Source organism: Phoxinus phoxinus, assembly GCF_949152265.1.
Source record: "Phoxinus phoxinus genome assembly, chromosome: 22".
Classification (NCBI taxonomy): domain Eukaryota; kingdom Metazoa; phylum Chordata; class Actinopteri; order Cypriniformes; family Leuciscidae; genus Phoxinus; species Phoxinus phoxinus.
The window spans coordinates 9,525,088-9,541,140 of record NC_136897.1 but is presented as its reverse complement, the minus strand read 5'-3'; positions in this window follow the sequence as shown (position 1 = coordinate 9,541,140).

Genomic DNA, 16,053 nt, shown 5'->3' with positions numbered 1-16,053 from the left:
TGAGTATGTATAGAAAGTTCAAGATTGAGGACACTTTGGCCAGAAAAATGTTCCTTGGGTCAATTATGGACTTCTGTATAGCTGACCTAACATCAGATGGAGTCACAGAGTATGTATAAAAAAGGTCAAGTTTCGAGTACTCTTTGGCAAGAAACATTTTCAGTAGGTCAAATATGAATATGTAGTAAGTTAATGTTCAAAAAATCTTAGGCCAGAAATATGTCCAGTAGTTCAAAAAGGGGCCTCTGTCTGGCTGATTTAACATCAGAAGGAGTCTATGAGTTTAAATAGTTTAAAACCATTTGAGGACCCATTGACCAGAAATGACTCTTTGGCCAGTAATATTGTCAGTAGGTCGATTCTGGTATGGAAAGGACAAGTTCATGGACTCTTGGACCAGAAATATGTTCAATAGTGAAATATGGACAATTGTCTGGCTGATGTACTACTAACTGAAAGAGTCTATAATCATTAATAGAGAGTTCAAGATCAATCACGCTTCAGTCAGAAATATGTTCAATATGTCAAATCTGAAATACTGCATAGCAATGTCAATGAGTATGTATAGAAAGTTCAAAATCGAGGACTGTTTTACCAGAAATATTTTCAGTTATGGACTCCTGTCTGGCTAATATAACATCGCAAGAAGTCAATCTGTATATATTATAGTAAGTTAAAGTTCAAGAACTCTTAGGTCTGAAATATGTTCATCAGTTCAAAAAGGGGCCTCTGTATAACCGATTTAACCTCAGAATGAGTCTATAAGTTTATCTCGCTTAAAACCTTTTGAGGAACCTTTGACCAGAAATAAATTCAATAGGTCAGATATGGACTTCTATATGCCTTATGGAGCATCAGGAGGAGTCTATATATAAAGTTCAAGATTGAGGACTCTTTGGCCAGAAATATATTCCTTGGGTCAAATATGGACTTCTTTATGGCTGACATAACCTTAAAAGGAGTCAACGAGTATGTATAGAAAGTTCAAGTTCAAGATCTCTTGGCCAATAATATTTTCAGTAGGTCGATTCTGATATGGAAAGTTCAAGTTCATGGACTCTTGGACCAGAAATATATTCCTTGGGTCAAATATGGACTTCTTTATTAACCTCAAAAGGAGTCAACGAGTATGTATAGAAAGTTCAAGTTCATAGACTCTTATGCCAGAAATATGTTCAGTAGTTCAAAAAGGGGCCTCTGTATTACTGATTTAACATCAGAATAAGTCTATGAGTTTATATCGCTTAAAACCTTTTGAGGACCCATTGACCACAAATAAGTTCAATAGGTCAGATTGGGACTTTTAAAGGGCTTATGAAGCATCAGAAGGAGTCTATAAGTAGAAAGTTCAAGATCGAGGACTCTTTGGCCTAAATATTTTCAGTAGGTCGATTCTGGTATGGAAAGTTCAAGTACATGGACTCTTGGACCAGAAATATGTTCAATAGTGAAATATGGACAATTGTCTGGCTGATGTACTACTACCTGAAAGAGTCTATAATCATTAATAGAGAGTTCAAGATCAATCACGCTTCAGTCAGAAATATGTTCAATAAGTGAAATCTGAAATACTGCATGGCTGAAGAAACATCAGATTCTAGAGTGAGTGTGTTTTGATTGTTCAAGATCGAGGACTCTTTTGCTAGAAAAATGTTCAGTAGATAATTTATGGGCTGCTGTGTGGCTGATGAATCATATCATAAGGAGTCTATGAGCATGTATAAAAAGTTCAAAATCGAGGACTGTTTTACCAGAAATTTTTTCAGCGGGTAAATTATAGCCTGTCTGGCTACTATAACATCGCAAGAAGTCAATCTGTATATATGGAAGTTAAAGTTCAAGAACTCTTAAGTCAGAAATATGTTCATCTGTTCAAAAAGGGACCTCTGTATTACCGATTTAACATCAGAATGATCGCAAGCTTATATCGCTTAAAACCTTTTGAGGACGCTTTGATCAGATGTACTACTACCTGAAAAAGTCTATAATCATTAATAGAGAGTTCAAGATCAATCACGCTTCTATAAGTTCAATAGGTCAGATTTGGACTTTTAAAGTGCTTATGAAGCATCAGAAGGAGTCTATAAGTAGAAAGTTCAAGATCGAGGACTCTTTGGCCAGTAATATTTTCAGTAGGTCGATTCTGGTATGGAAAGTTCAAGTTCATGGACTCTTGGACCAGAAATATGTTCAATAGTTAAATATGGACAATTGTCTGGCTGATGTACTACTACCTGAAAGAGTCGATAATCATTAATAGAGAGTTTAAGATCAATCACGCTTCAGTCAGAAATATGTACAATAAGTCAAATCTGAAATACTGCATGGCTGAAGAAACATCAGAATCTAGAGTCTATGAGTGTGTTTTGATTGTTCAAGATCGAGGACTCTTTTGCCAGAAAAATGTTCAGTAGGTAATTTATGGGCTGCTGTGTGGCTGATGAATCATCATAAGGAGTCTATGAGCATGTATAAAAAGTTCAAAATCGAGAACTGTTTTACCAGAAATATTTTCAGCGGGTCAATTATAGCCTGTCTTGCTACTATAACATCGCAAGAAGTCAATCTGGATATATGGAAGTTAAAGTTCAAGAACTCTTAAGTCAGAAATATGTTCATCTGTTCAAAAAGGGACCTCTGTAGTACCGATTTAACATCAAATTGATCGCAAGTTTATATCGCTTAAAACCTTTTGAGGACCCTTTGACCAGAAATAAGTTCAATAGGTCAGATATGAACTTCTATACGGCTTATGGAGCATCAGGAGGAGTCTATATAGAAAGTTCAAGATTGAGGACTCTTTGGCCAGAAATATATTCCTTGGGTCAATTATGGACTTCTTTGTGGGTGACATAACCTTAAAAGGAGTCAACGAGTATGTATAGAAAGTTCAAGTTCAAGATCTCTTTGGCCAATAATATTTTCAGTAGGTCGATTCTGGTATGGAAAGTTCAAGTTCATGGACTCTTGGACCAGAAATATATTCCTTGGGTCAAATATGGACTTCTTTATGGCTGACATAACTCAAAAGGAGTCAACGAGTATGTATAGAAAGTTCAAGTTCATAGACTCTTATGCCAGAAATATGTTCAGTCGTTCAAAAAGGGGCCTCTGTATTACTGATTTAACATCAGAATAAGTCTATGAGTTTATATCGCTTAAAACCTTTTGAGGACCCATTGACCACAAATAAGTTCAATAGGTCAGATTTGGACTTTTAAAGGGCTTATGAAGCATCAGAAGGAGTCTATAAGTAAAAAGTTCAAGATCGAGGACTCTTTGGCCAGTAATATTTTCAGTAGGTCGATTCTGGTATGGAAAGTTCAAGTTCATGGACTCTTGGACCAGAAATATGTTCAATAGTTAAATATGGACAATTGTCTGGCTGATGTACTACTACCTGAAAGAGTCGATAATCATTAATAGAGAGTTTAAGATCAATCACGCTTCAGTCAGAAATATGTACAATAAGTCAAATCTGAAATACTGCATGGCTGAAGAAACATCAGAATCTAGAGTCTATGAGTGTGTTTTGATTGTTCAAGATCGAGGACTCTTTTGCCAGAAAAATGTTCAGTAGGTAATTTATGGGCTGCTGTGTGGCTGATGAATCATCATAAGGAGTCTATGAGCATGTATAAAAAGTTCAAAATCGAGAACTGTTTTACCAGAAATATTTTCAGCGGGTCAATTATAGCCTGTCTTGCTACTATAACATCGCAAGAAGTCAATCTGGATATATGGAAGTTAAAGTTCAAGAACTCTTAAGTCAGAAATATGTTCATCTGTTCAAAAAGGGACCTCTGTAGTACCGATTTAACATCAAATTTATCGCAAGTTTATATCGCTTAAAACCTTTTGAGGACCCTTTGACCAGAAATAAGTTCAATAGGTCAGATATGAACTTCTATACGGCTTATGGAGCATCAGGAGGAGTCTATATAGAAAGTTCAAGATTGAGGACTCTTTGGCCAGAAATATATTCCTTGGGTCAATTATGGACTTCTTTATGGGTGACATAACCTTAAAAGGAGTCAACGAGTATGTATAGAAAGTTCAAGTTCAACATCTCTTTGGCCAATAATATTTTCAGTAGGTCGATTCTGGTGTGGAAAGTTCAAGTTCATGGACTCTTGGACCAGAAATATATTCCTTGGGTCAAATATGGACTTCTTTATGGCTGACATAACCTCAAAAGGAGTCAACGAGTATGTATAGAAAGTTGAAGTTCATAGACTCTAATGCCAGAAATATGTTCAGTAGTTCAAAAAGGGGCCTCTGTATTACTGATTTAACATCAGAATAAGTCTATGAGTTTATATCGCTTAAAACCTTTTGAGGACCCATTGACCACAAATAAGTTCAATAGGTCAGATTTGGACTTTTAAAGGGCTTATGAAGCATCAGAAGGAGTCTATTAGTAGAAAGTTCAAGATCGAGGACTCTTTGGCCAGTAATATTTTCAGTAGGATGATTCTGGTATGGAAAGTCCAAGTTCATGGACTCTTGGACCAGAAATATGTTCAACAGTGAAATATGGACAATTGTCTGGCTGATGTACTACTACCTGAAAGAGTCGATAATCATTAATAGAGAGTTCAAGATCAATCACGCTTCAGTCAGAAATATGTTCAATAAGTCAAATCTGAAATACTGCATGGCTGAAGAAACATCAGAATCTAGAGTCTATGAGTGTGTTTTGATTGTTCAAGATCGAGGACTCTTTTGCCAGAAAAATGTTCAGTAGGTAATTTATGGGCTGCTGTGTGGCTGATGAATCATCATAAGGAGTCTATGAGCATGTATAAAAAGTTCAAAATCGAGAACTGTTTTACCAGAAATATTTTCAGCGGGTCAATTATAGCCTGTCTTGCTACTATAACATCACAAGAAGTCAATCTGGATATATGGAAGTTAAAGTTCAAGAACTCTTAAGTCAGAAATATGTTCATCTGTTCAAAAAGGGACCTCTGTAGTACCGATTTAACATCAAATTGATCGCAAGTTTATATCGCTTAAAACCTTTTGAGGACCCTTTGACTAGAAATAAGTTCAATAGGTCAGATATGAACTTCTATACGGCTTATGGAGCATCAGGAGGAGTCTATATAGAAAGTTCAAGATTGAGGACTCTTTGGCCAGAAATATATTCCTTGGGTCAAATATGGACTTCTTTATGGCTGACGTAACCTCAAAAGGAGTCAACGAGTATGTATAGAAAGTTCAAGTTCAAGAACTCTTAGGCCAGAAATATGTTCAGTAGTTTAAAAAGGGGCCTCTGTATTACTGATTTAACATCAGAATAAGTCTATGAGTTTATATCGCTTAAAACCTTTTGAGGACCCATTGACCAGATGTACTACTACCTGAAAAAGTCTAATCATTAATAGAGAGATCAAGATCAATCACGATTCTATAAGTTCAATAGGTCAGATTTGGACTTTTAAAGTGCTTATGAAGCATCAGAAGGAGTCTATAAGTAGAAAGTTCAAGATCGAGGACTCTTTGGCAAGTAATATTTTCAGTAGCTCGATTCTGGTATGGAAAGTTCAATATGGACTTCTATACGGCTTATGGAGCATCAGGAGGAGTCTATATAGAAAGTTCAAGATTGAGGACTCTTTGGCCAGAAATATATTCCTTGGGTCAATTATGGACTTCTTTATGGGTGACATAACCTTAAAAGGAGTCAACGAGTATGTATAGAAAGTTCAAGTTCAAGATCTCTTTGGCCAATAATATTTTCAGTAGGTCGATTCTGGTATGGAAAGTTAAAGTTCATGGACTCTTGGACCAGAAATATGTTCAATAGTGAAATATGGACAATTGTCTGGCTGATGTACTACTACCTGAAAGAGTCTATAATCATTAATAGAGAGTTCAAGATCAATCTTGTCTTTATTTCTTCTTTATTCTTTATTCTTATTTCTTCTTATTTCAATCTTTATTTCAGTCAGAAATATGTTCAGTATGTCAAATCTGAAATACTGCATGGCAATGTCAATATGTATAGAAAGTTCAAAATCGAGGACTGTTTTACCAGAAATATTTTCAGTTATGGACTCCTGTCTGGCTAATATAACATCGCAGGAGTAGAGAGAGTGGCTAGCCGCACACTGATCCAATTGAGACAGAAAGTGTCTACGAAAACATTATTTTATTAATAAAGTGCAAAGTGCAGGTGAATTTAAAAACAGACAAGGCGAGCAAACGTTTCAGCACATGCTTTCCTCAGTGCTCACTTAACAAACAAGATTCACCCCTTTTTTTAACAAGTCAGTAATTGAGATCAATCAGCTGAATCCAATTTTCACAGATAAGTGATTGAATACAATTATCTCAGGAGAGTAATTACCTCATTGATCACTTAAGTAGAATTCACAGCAGATTTTGACAACATTTAGCAGGAAATATGAAACATAACTACAGAGAATAATCAGATTTTATAAAAAGCATGACAGTTCAAGTTCTTCATTCATACCCTCAGGAAATAGGGATTTAAGTTCAAAAATCCAAAAGGCCTCTCTTTGGAGTAATTTTCTGTCTCTATCTCCACCTCTCCTGTGGGGAAGGATCCTCTCGATGCCCAGGAACTTTATGTCAGCCAAAGAGTGGTTCGCAGATTTAAAATGACGAGAAATTGAGGATGTATCATCCTGTCTTCTAATAGCACTAGTATGTTCAATCATTCTTGTGCGTAATGCACGTGTAGTTTTCCCAACATATAGTTGTGAACATGGACAAATGATGATATAAATCACATGTGTGCTTTTACAGGTAATCAATTGTCTGATCTTGTATGTTTTTAATGTACGAGGATGTGTAAAAAATTTGCATTTAACATACTTGGTACAAGAGGAACAGTTGTGACATGGGAAATTACCCTGGGCATCGACAAGAGTGGTTGGAGATGAGATGTAGGTATCAGCATGAACAAGTTTGTCCCTCAAATTCGAGCTCCTAGAAAAGACACAAAGTGGTTGATCATTAAATACACTCAATAGTTGAGGATCACTTTGAATAATATGCCAGTGTTTCTTAATGATGATTTTGATATCATTGCTAAGTGGACTATATGTGGATTTGAAAATACAAGAAAAATTCTTATTTTTTGTGTCTTTAGTCAAATTGGTCACCTCCTTTCTCTGTATTCTAGAAACCTTGTCAAGAGCAGTATCAAGCCACTTTTTGGGATAGCCCCGTGATTTAAAGTCCATATACATGCTCTGGGCTTTCAACTCAAAGTCTTCTCTCCTGGAACAGATACGATGAAGTCTCAGGAATTGACTATATGGTAGACCGCGTTTCAGGGGCATTGGGTGAGCACTGTTGGCATGAAGAAGACTGTTCTTAGCTGTCTCCTTTCTATAGAGGGAAGAGACTATTTGGTTATCCACAATTGAAATAGAAGTATCTAAGAAATTGACATCTGTGATCCCCACACAATGAGTGAACTTAATGGAAGGCCTGAGGCAATTCATGTATAGAACAAAAGTTTCAAAATCCCTTTCAGAGCCCTTATAAATAACAAAGCAGTCATCAATGTATCTCTTAAATAAAATGATATTATCAAGGAAAGGATTGTTATTGAAGACATACAAGTCCTCCAGAAAACCCAAATATAGATTTGCATAATCGGGAGCCATAGTGGCCCCCATGGCTGTGCCCTCAACTTGTAAATAATATTGGTTTTCAAATAGAAAATAGTTTTTAGTGAGCACCATTTCGGCCATATCGGTGATAAATTTAGTCGGAAGACCCTCATCATCATTGCGCAAATCAAGGAAATGTTCTAAATTTCCTTGATTTGCGCAATGATGATGAGGGTCTTCCGACTAAATTTATCACCGATATGGCCGAAATGGTGCTCACTAAAAACTATTTTCTATTTGAAAACCAATATTATTTACAAGTTGAGGGCACAGCCATGGGGGCCACTATGGCTCCCGATTATGCAAATCTATATTTGGGTTTTCTGGAGGACTTGTATGTCTTCAATAACAATCCTTTCCTTGATAATATCATTTTATTTAAGAGATACATTGATGACTGCTTTGTTATTTATAAGGGCTCTGAAAGGGATTTTGAAACTTTTGTTCTATACATGAATTGCCTCAGGCCTTCCATTAAGTTCACTCATTGTGTGGGGATCACAGATGTCAATTTCTTAGATACTTCTATTTCAATTGTGGATAACCAAATAGTCTCTTCCCTCTATAGAAAGGAGACAGCTAAGAACAGTCTTCTTCATGCCAACAGTGCTCACCCAATGCCCCTGAAACGCGGTCTACCATATAGTCAATTCCTGAGACTTCATCGTATCTGTTCCAGGAGAGAAGACTTTGAGTTGAAAGCCCAGAGCATGTATATGGACTTTAAATCACGGGGCTATCCCAAAAAGTGGCTTGATACTGCTCTTGACAAGGTTTCTAGAATACAGAGAAAGGAGGTGACCAATTTGACTAAAGACACAAAAAATAAGAATTTTTCTTGTATTTTCAAATCCACATATAGTCCACTTAGCAATGATATCAAAATCATCATTAAGAAACACTGGCATATTATTCAAAGTGATCCTCAACTATTGAGTGTATTTAATGATCAACCACTTTGTGTCTTTTCTAGGAGCTCGAATTTGAGGGACAAACTTGTTCATGCTGATACCTACATCTCATCTCCAACCACTCTTGTCGATGCCCAGGGTAATTTCCCATGTCACAACTGTTCCTCTTGTACCAAGTATGTTAAATGCAAATTTTTTACACATCCTCGTACATTAAAAACATACAAGATCAGACAATTGATTACCTGTAAAAGCACACATGTGATTTATATCATCATTTGTCCATGTTCACAACTATATGTTGGGAAAACTACACGTGCATTACGCACAAGAATGATTGAACATACTAGTGCTATTAGAAGACAGGATGATACATCCTCAATTTCTCGTCATTTTAAATCTGCGAACCACTCTTTGGCTGACATGAAGTTCCTGGGCATCGAAGTTCCTGGGCAAAGTTCAAGATTGAGGACTCTTTGGCCAGAAATATATTCCTTGGGTCAATTATGGACTTCTTTATGGCTGACATAACCTTAAAAGGAGTCAACGAGTATGTATAGAAAGTTCAAGTTCAAGATCTCTTTGGCCAGTAATATTTTCAGTAGGTCGATTCTGGTATGGAAAGTTAAAGTTCATGGACTCTTGGACCAGAAATATGTTCAATAGTGAAATATTGACAATTGTCTGGCTGATGTACTACTACCTGAAAGAGTCTATAATCATTAATAGAGAGTTCAAGATCAATCACGCTTCAGTCAGAAATATGTTCAGTATGTCAAATCTGAAATACTGCATGGCAATGTCAATGAGTATGTATAGAAAGTTCAAAATCGACGACTGTTTTACCAGAAATATTTTCAGTTATGGACTCCTGTCTGGCTAATATAACATCGCAAGAAGTCAATCTGTATATATTATAGTAAGTTAAAGTTCAAGAACTCTTAGGTCAGAAATATGTTCATCAGTCCAAAAAGGGGCCTCTGTATAACCGATTTAACATCAGAATGAGTCTATAAGTTTATCTCGCTTAAAACCTTTTGAGGACCCTTTGACCAGAAATAAGTTCAATAGGTCAGATATGAACTTCTATACGGCTTATGGAACATCAGGAGTCTATATATAAAGTTCAAGATTGAGGAATCTTTGGCCAGAAATATATTCCTTGGGTCAAATATGGACTTCTTTATGGCTGACATAACCTCAAAAGGAGTCAACGAGTATGTATAGAAAGTTCAAGTTAATAAACTCTTAGGCCAGAAATATGTTCAGTAGTTCAAAAAGGGGCCTCTGTATTACTGATTTAACATCAGAATAAGTCTATGAGTTTATATCGCTTAAAACCTTTTGAGGACCCATTGACCAGAAATAAGTTCAATAGGTCAGATTTGGACTTTTAAAGGGCTTATGAAGCATCAGAAGGAGTCTATAAGTAGAAAGTTCAAGATCAAGGACTCTTTGGCCAGTAATATTTTCAGAAGGTCGATTCTGGTATGGAAAGTACAAGTTCATGGACTCTTGGACCAGAAATATGTTCAATAGTGAAATATGGACAATTGTCTGGCTGATGTACTACTACCTGAAAAAGTCTATAATCATTAATAGAGAGTTCAAGATCAATGACGCTTCAGTCAGAAATATGTTCAATAAGTCAAATCTGAAATACTGCATGGCTGAAGAAACATCAGATTCTAGAGTCTATGAGTGTGTTTTGATTGTTCAAGATCGAGGACTCTTTTGCCAGAAAAATTTTCAGTAGGTAATTTATGGGCTGCTGTGTGGCTGATGAATCATCATAAGGAGTCTATGAGCATGTATAAAAAGTTCAAAATCGAGGACTGTTTTACCAGAAATTTTTTCAGCGGGTAAATTATAGCCTGTCTGGCTACTATAACATCGCAAGAAGTCAATCTGTATATATGGAAGTTAAAGTTCAAGAACTCTTAAGTCAGAAATATGTTCATCTGTTCAAAAAGGGACCTCTGTAGTACCAATTTAACATCAGAATGATCGCAAGTTTATATCGCTTAAAACCTTTTGAGGACCCTTTGACCAGAAATAAGTTCAATATGGACTTCTATACGGCTTATGGAGCATCAGGAGGAGTCTATATAGAAAGTTCAAGATTGAGGACTCTTTGGCCAGAAATATATTCCTTGGGTCAATTATGGACTTCTTTATGGCTGACATAACCTTAAAAGGAGTCAACGAGTATGTATAGAAAGTTCAAGTTCAAGATCTCTTTGGCCAGTAATATTTTCAGTAGGTCGATTCTGGTATGGAAAGTTAAAGTTCATGGACTCTTGGACCAGAAATATGTTCAATAGTGAAATATTGACAATTGTCTGGCTGATGTACTACTACCTGAAAGAGTCTATAATCATTAATAGAGAGTTCAAGATCAATCACGCTTCAGTCAGAAATATGTTCAGTATGTCAAATCTGAAATACTGCATGGCAATGTCAATGAGTATGTATAGAAAGTTCAAAATCGACGACTGTTTTACCAGAAATATTTTCAGTTATGGACTCCTGTCTGGCTAATATAACATCGCAAGAAGTCAATCTGTATATATTATAGTAAGTTAAAGTTCAAGAACTCTTAGGTCAGAAATATGTTCATCAGTCCAAAAAGGGGCCTCTGTATAACCGATTTAACATCAGAATGAGTCTATAAGTTTATCTCGCTTAAAACCTTTTGAGGACCCTTTGACCAGAAATAAGTTCAATAGGTCAGATATGAACTTCTATACGGCTTATGGAACATCAGGAGTCTATATATAAAGTTCAAGATTGAGGAATCTTTGGCCAGAAATATATTCCTTGGGTCAAATATGGACTTCTTTATGGCTGACATAACCTCAAAAGGAGTCAACGAGTATGTATAGAAAGTTCAAGTTAATAAACTCTTAGGCCAGAAATATGTTCAGTAGTTCAAAAAGGGGCCTCTGTATTACTGATTTAACATCAGAATAAGTCTATGAGTTTATATCGCTTAAAACCTTTTGAGGACCCATTGACCAGATGTACTACTACCTGAAAAAGTCTATAATCATTAATAGAGAGTTCAAGATCAATCACGCTTCTATAAGTTCAATAGGTCAGATTTGGACTTTTAAAGTGCTTATGAAGCATCAGAAGGAGTCTATAAGTAGAAAGTTCAAGATCGAGGACTCTTTGGCCAGTAATATTTTCAGTAGGTCGATTCTGGTATGGAAAGTTCAAGTTCATGGACTCTTGGACCAGAAATATGTTCAATAGTTAAATATGGACAATTGTCTGGCTGATGTACTACTACCTGAAAGAGTCGATAATCATTAATAGAGAGTTTAAGATCAATCACGATTCAGTCAGAAATATGTTCAATAAGTCAAATCTGAAATACTGCATGGCTGAAGAAACATCAGAATCTAGAGTCTATGAGTGTGTTTTGATTGTTCAAGATCAAGGACTCTTTTGCCAGAAAAATGTTCAGTAGGTAATTTATGGGCTGCTGTGTGGCTGATGAATCATCATAAGGAGTCTATGAGCATGTATAAAAAGTTCAAAATCGAGAACTGTTTTACCAGAAATATTTTCAGCAGGTCAATTATAGCCTGTCTTGCTACTATATCATCGCAAGAAGTCAATCTGGATATATGGAAGTTAAAGTTCAAGAACTCTTAAGTCAGAAATATGTTCATCTGTTCAAAAAGGGACCTCTGTAGTACCGATTTAACATCAAATTGATCGCAAGTTTATATCGCTTAAAACCTTTTGAGGACCCTTTGACCAGAAATAAGTTCAATAGGTCAGATATGAACTTCTATACGGCTTATGGAGCATCAGGAGGAGTCTATATAGAAAGTTCAAGATTGAGGACTCTTTGGCCAGAAATATATTCCTTGGGTCAATTATGGACTTCTTTATGGGTGACATAACCTTAAAAGGAGTCAACGAGTATGTATAGAAAGTTCAAGTTCAAGATCTCTTTGGCCAATAATATTTTCAGTAGGTCGATTCTGGTGTGGAAAGTTCAAGTTCATGGACTCTTGGACCAGAAATATATTCCTTGGGTCAAATATGGACTTCTTTATGGCTGACATAACCTCAAAAGGAGTCAACGAGTATGTATAGAAAGTTCAAGTTCATAGACTCTAATGCCAGAAATATGTTCAGTAGTTCAAAAAGGGGCCTCTGTATTACTGATTTAACATCAGAATAAGTCTATGAGTTTATATCGCTTAAAACCTTTTGAGGACCCATTGACCACAAATAAGTTCAATAGGTCAGATTTGGACTTTTAAAGGGCTTATGAAGCATCAGAAGGAGTCTATTAGTAGAAAGTTCAAGATCGAGGACTCTTTGGCCAGTAATATTTTCAGTAGGATGATTCTGGTATGGAAAGTTCAAGTTCATGGACTCTTGGACCAGAAATATGTTCAACAGTGAAATATGGACAATTGTCTGGCTGATGTACTACTACCTGAAAGAGTCGATAATCATTAATAGAGAGTTCAAGATCAATCACGCTTCAGTCAGAAATATGTTCAATAAGTCAAATCTGAAATACTGCATGGCTGAAGAAACATCAGAATCTAGAGTCTATGAGTGTGTTTTGATTGTTCAAGATCGAGGACTCTTTTGCCAGAAAAATGTTCAGTAGGTAATTTATGGGCTGCTGTGTGGCTGATGAATCATCATAAGGAGTCTATGAGCATGTATAAAAAGTTCAAAATCGAGAACTGTTTTACCAGAAATTTTTTCAGCGGGTCAATTATAGCCTGTCTTGCTACTATAACATCACAAGAAGTCAATCTGGATATATGGAAGTTAAAGTTCAAGAACTCTTAAGTCAGAAATATGTTCATCTGTTCAAAAAGGGACCTCTGTAGTACCGATTTGACATCAAATTGATCGCAAGTTTATATCGCTTAAAACCTTTTGAGGACCCTTTGACTAGAAATAAGTTCAATAGGTCAGATATGAACTTCTATACGGCTTATGGAGCATCAGGAGGAGTCTATATAGAAAGTTCAAGATTGAGGACTCTTTGGCCAGAAATATATTCCTTGGGTCAAATATGGACTTCTTTATGGCTGACGTAACCTCAAAAGGAGTCAACGAGTATGTATAGAAAGTTCAAGTTCAAGAACTCTTAGGCCAGAAATATGTTCAGTAGTTTAAAAAGGGGCCTCTGTATTACTGATTTAACATCAGAATAAGTCTATGAGTTTATATCGCTTAAAACCTTTTGAGGACCCATTGACCAGATGTACTACTACCTGAAAAAGTCTAATCATTAATAGAGAGATCAAGATCAATCACGCTTCTATAAGTTCAATAGGTCAGATTTGGACTTTTAAAGTGCTTATGAAGCATCAGAAGGAGTCTATAAGTAGAAAGTTCAAGATCGAGGACTCTTTGGCAAGTAATATTTTCAGTAGCTCGATTCTGGTATGGAAAGTTCAATATGGACTTCTATACGGCTTATGGAGCATCAGGAGGAGTCTATATAGAAAGTTCAAGATTGAGGACTCTTTGGCCAGAAATATATTCCTTGGGTCAATTATGGACTTCTTTATGGGTGACATAACATTAAAAGGAGTCAACGAGTATGTATAGAAAGTTCAAGTTCAAGATCTCTTTGGCCAATAATATTTTCAGTAGGTCGATTCTGGTATGGAAAGTTAAAGTTCATGGACTCTTGGACCAGAAATATGTTCAATAGTGAAATATGGACAATTGTCTGGCTGATGTACTACTACCTGAAAGAGTCTATAATCATTAATAGAGAGTTCAAGATCAATCTTGTCTTTATTTCTTCTTTATTCTTTATTCTTATTTCTTCTTATTTCAATCTTTATTTCAGTCAGAAATATGTTCAGTATGTCAAATCTGAAATACTGCATGGCAATGTCAATGAGTATGTATAGAAAGTTCAAAATCGAGGACTGTTTTACCAGAAATATTTTCAGTTATGGACTCCTGTCTGGCTAATATAACATCGCAAGAAGTCAATCTGTATATATTATAGTAAGTTAAAGTTCAAGAACTCTTAGGTCAGAAATATGTTCATCAGTTCAAAAAGGGGCCTCTGTATAACCGATTTAACATCAGAATGAGTCTATAAGTTTATCTCGCTTAAAACCTTTTGAGGACCCTTTGACCAGAAATAAGTTCAATAGGTCAGATATGACCTTCTATACGGCTTATGGAGCATCAGGAGGAGTCTATATAGAAAGTTCAAGATTGAGGACTCTTTGGCCAGAAATATATTCCTTGGGTCAATTTTGGACTTCTTTATTGCTGACATAACCTTAAAAGGAGTCAACGAGTATGTATAGAAAGTTCAAGTTCAAGATCTCTTTGGCCAGTAATATTTTCAGTAGGTCGATTCTGGTATGGAAAGTTAAAGTTCATGGACTCTTGGACCAGAAATATGTTCAATAGTGAAATATGGACAATTGTCTGGCTGATGTACTACTACCTGAAAAAGTCTATAATCATTAATAGAGAGTTCAAGATCAATGACGCTTCAGTCAGAAATATGTTCAATAAGTCAAATCTGAAATACTGCATGGCTGAAGAAACATCAGATTCTAGAGTCTATGAGTGTGTTTTGATTGTTCAAGATCGAGGACTCTTTTGCCAGAAAAATTTTCAGTAGGTAATTTATGGGCTGCTGTGTGGCTGATGAATCATCATAAGGAGTCTATGAGCATGTATAAAAAGTTCAAAATCGAGGACTGTTTTACCAGAAATTTTTTCAGCGGGTAAATTATAGCCTGTCTGGCTACTATAACATCGCAAGAAGTCAATCTGTATATATGGAAGTTAAAGTTCAAGAACTCTTAAGTCAGAAATATGTTCATCTGTTCAAAAAGGGACCTCTGTAGTACCAATTTAACATCAGAATGATCGCAAGTTTATATCGCTTAAAACCTTTTGAGGACCCTTTGACCAGAAATAAGTTCAATATGGACTTCTATACGGCTTATGGAGCATCAGGAGGAGTCTATATAGAAAGTTCAAGATTGAGGACTCTTTGGCCAGAAATATATTCCTTGGGTCAATTTTGGACTTCTTTATTGCTGACATAACCTTAAAAGGAGTCAACGAGTATGTATAGAAAGTTCAAGTTCAAGATCTCTTTGGCCAGTAATATTTTCAGTAGGTCGATTCTGGTATGGAAAGTTAAAGTTCATGGACTCTTGGACCAGAAATATGTTCAATAGTGAAATATTGACAATTGTCTGGCTGATGTACTACTACCTGAAAGAGTCTATAATCATTAATAGAGAGTTCAAGATCAATCACGCTTCAGTCAGAAATATGTTCAGTATGTCAAATCTGAAATACTGCATGGCAATGTCAATGAGTATGTATAGAAAGTTCAAAATCGACGACTGTTTTACCAGAAATATTTTCAGTTATGGACTCCTGTCTGGCTAATATAACATCGCAAGAAGTCAATCTGTATATATTATAGTAAGTTAAAGTTCAAGAACTCT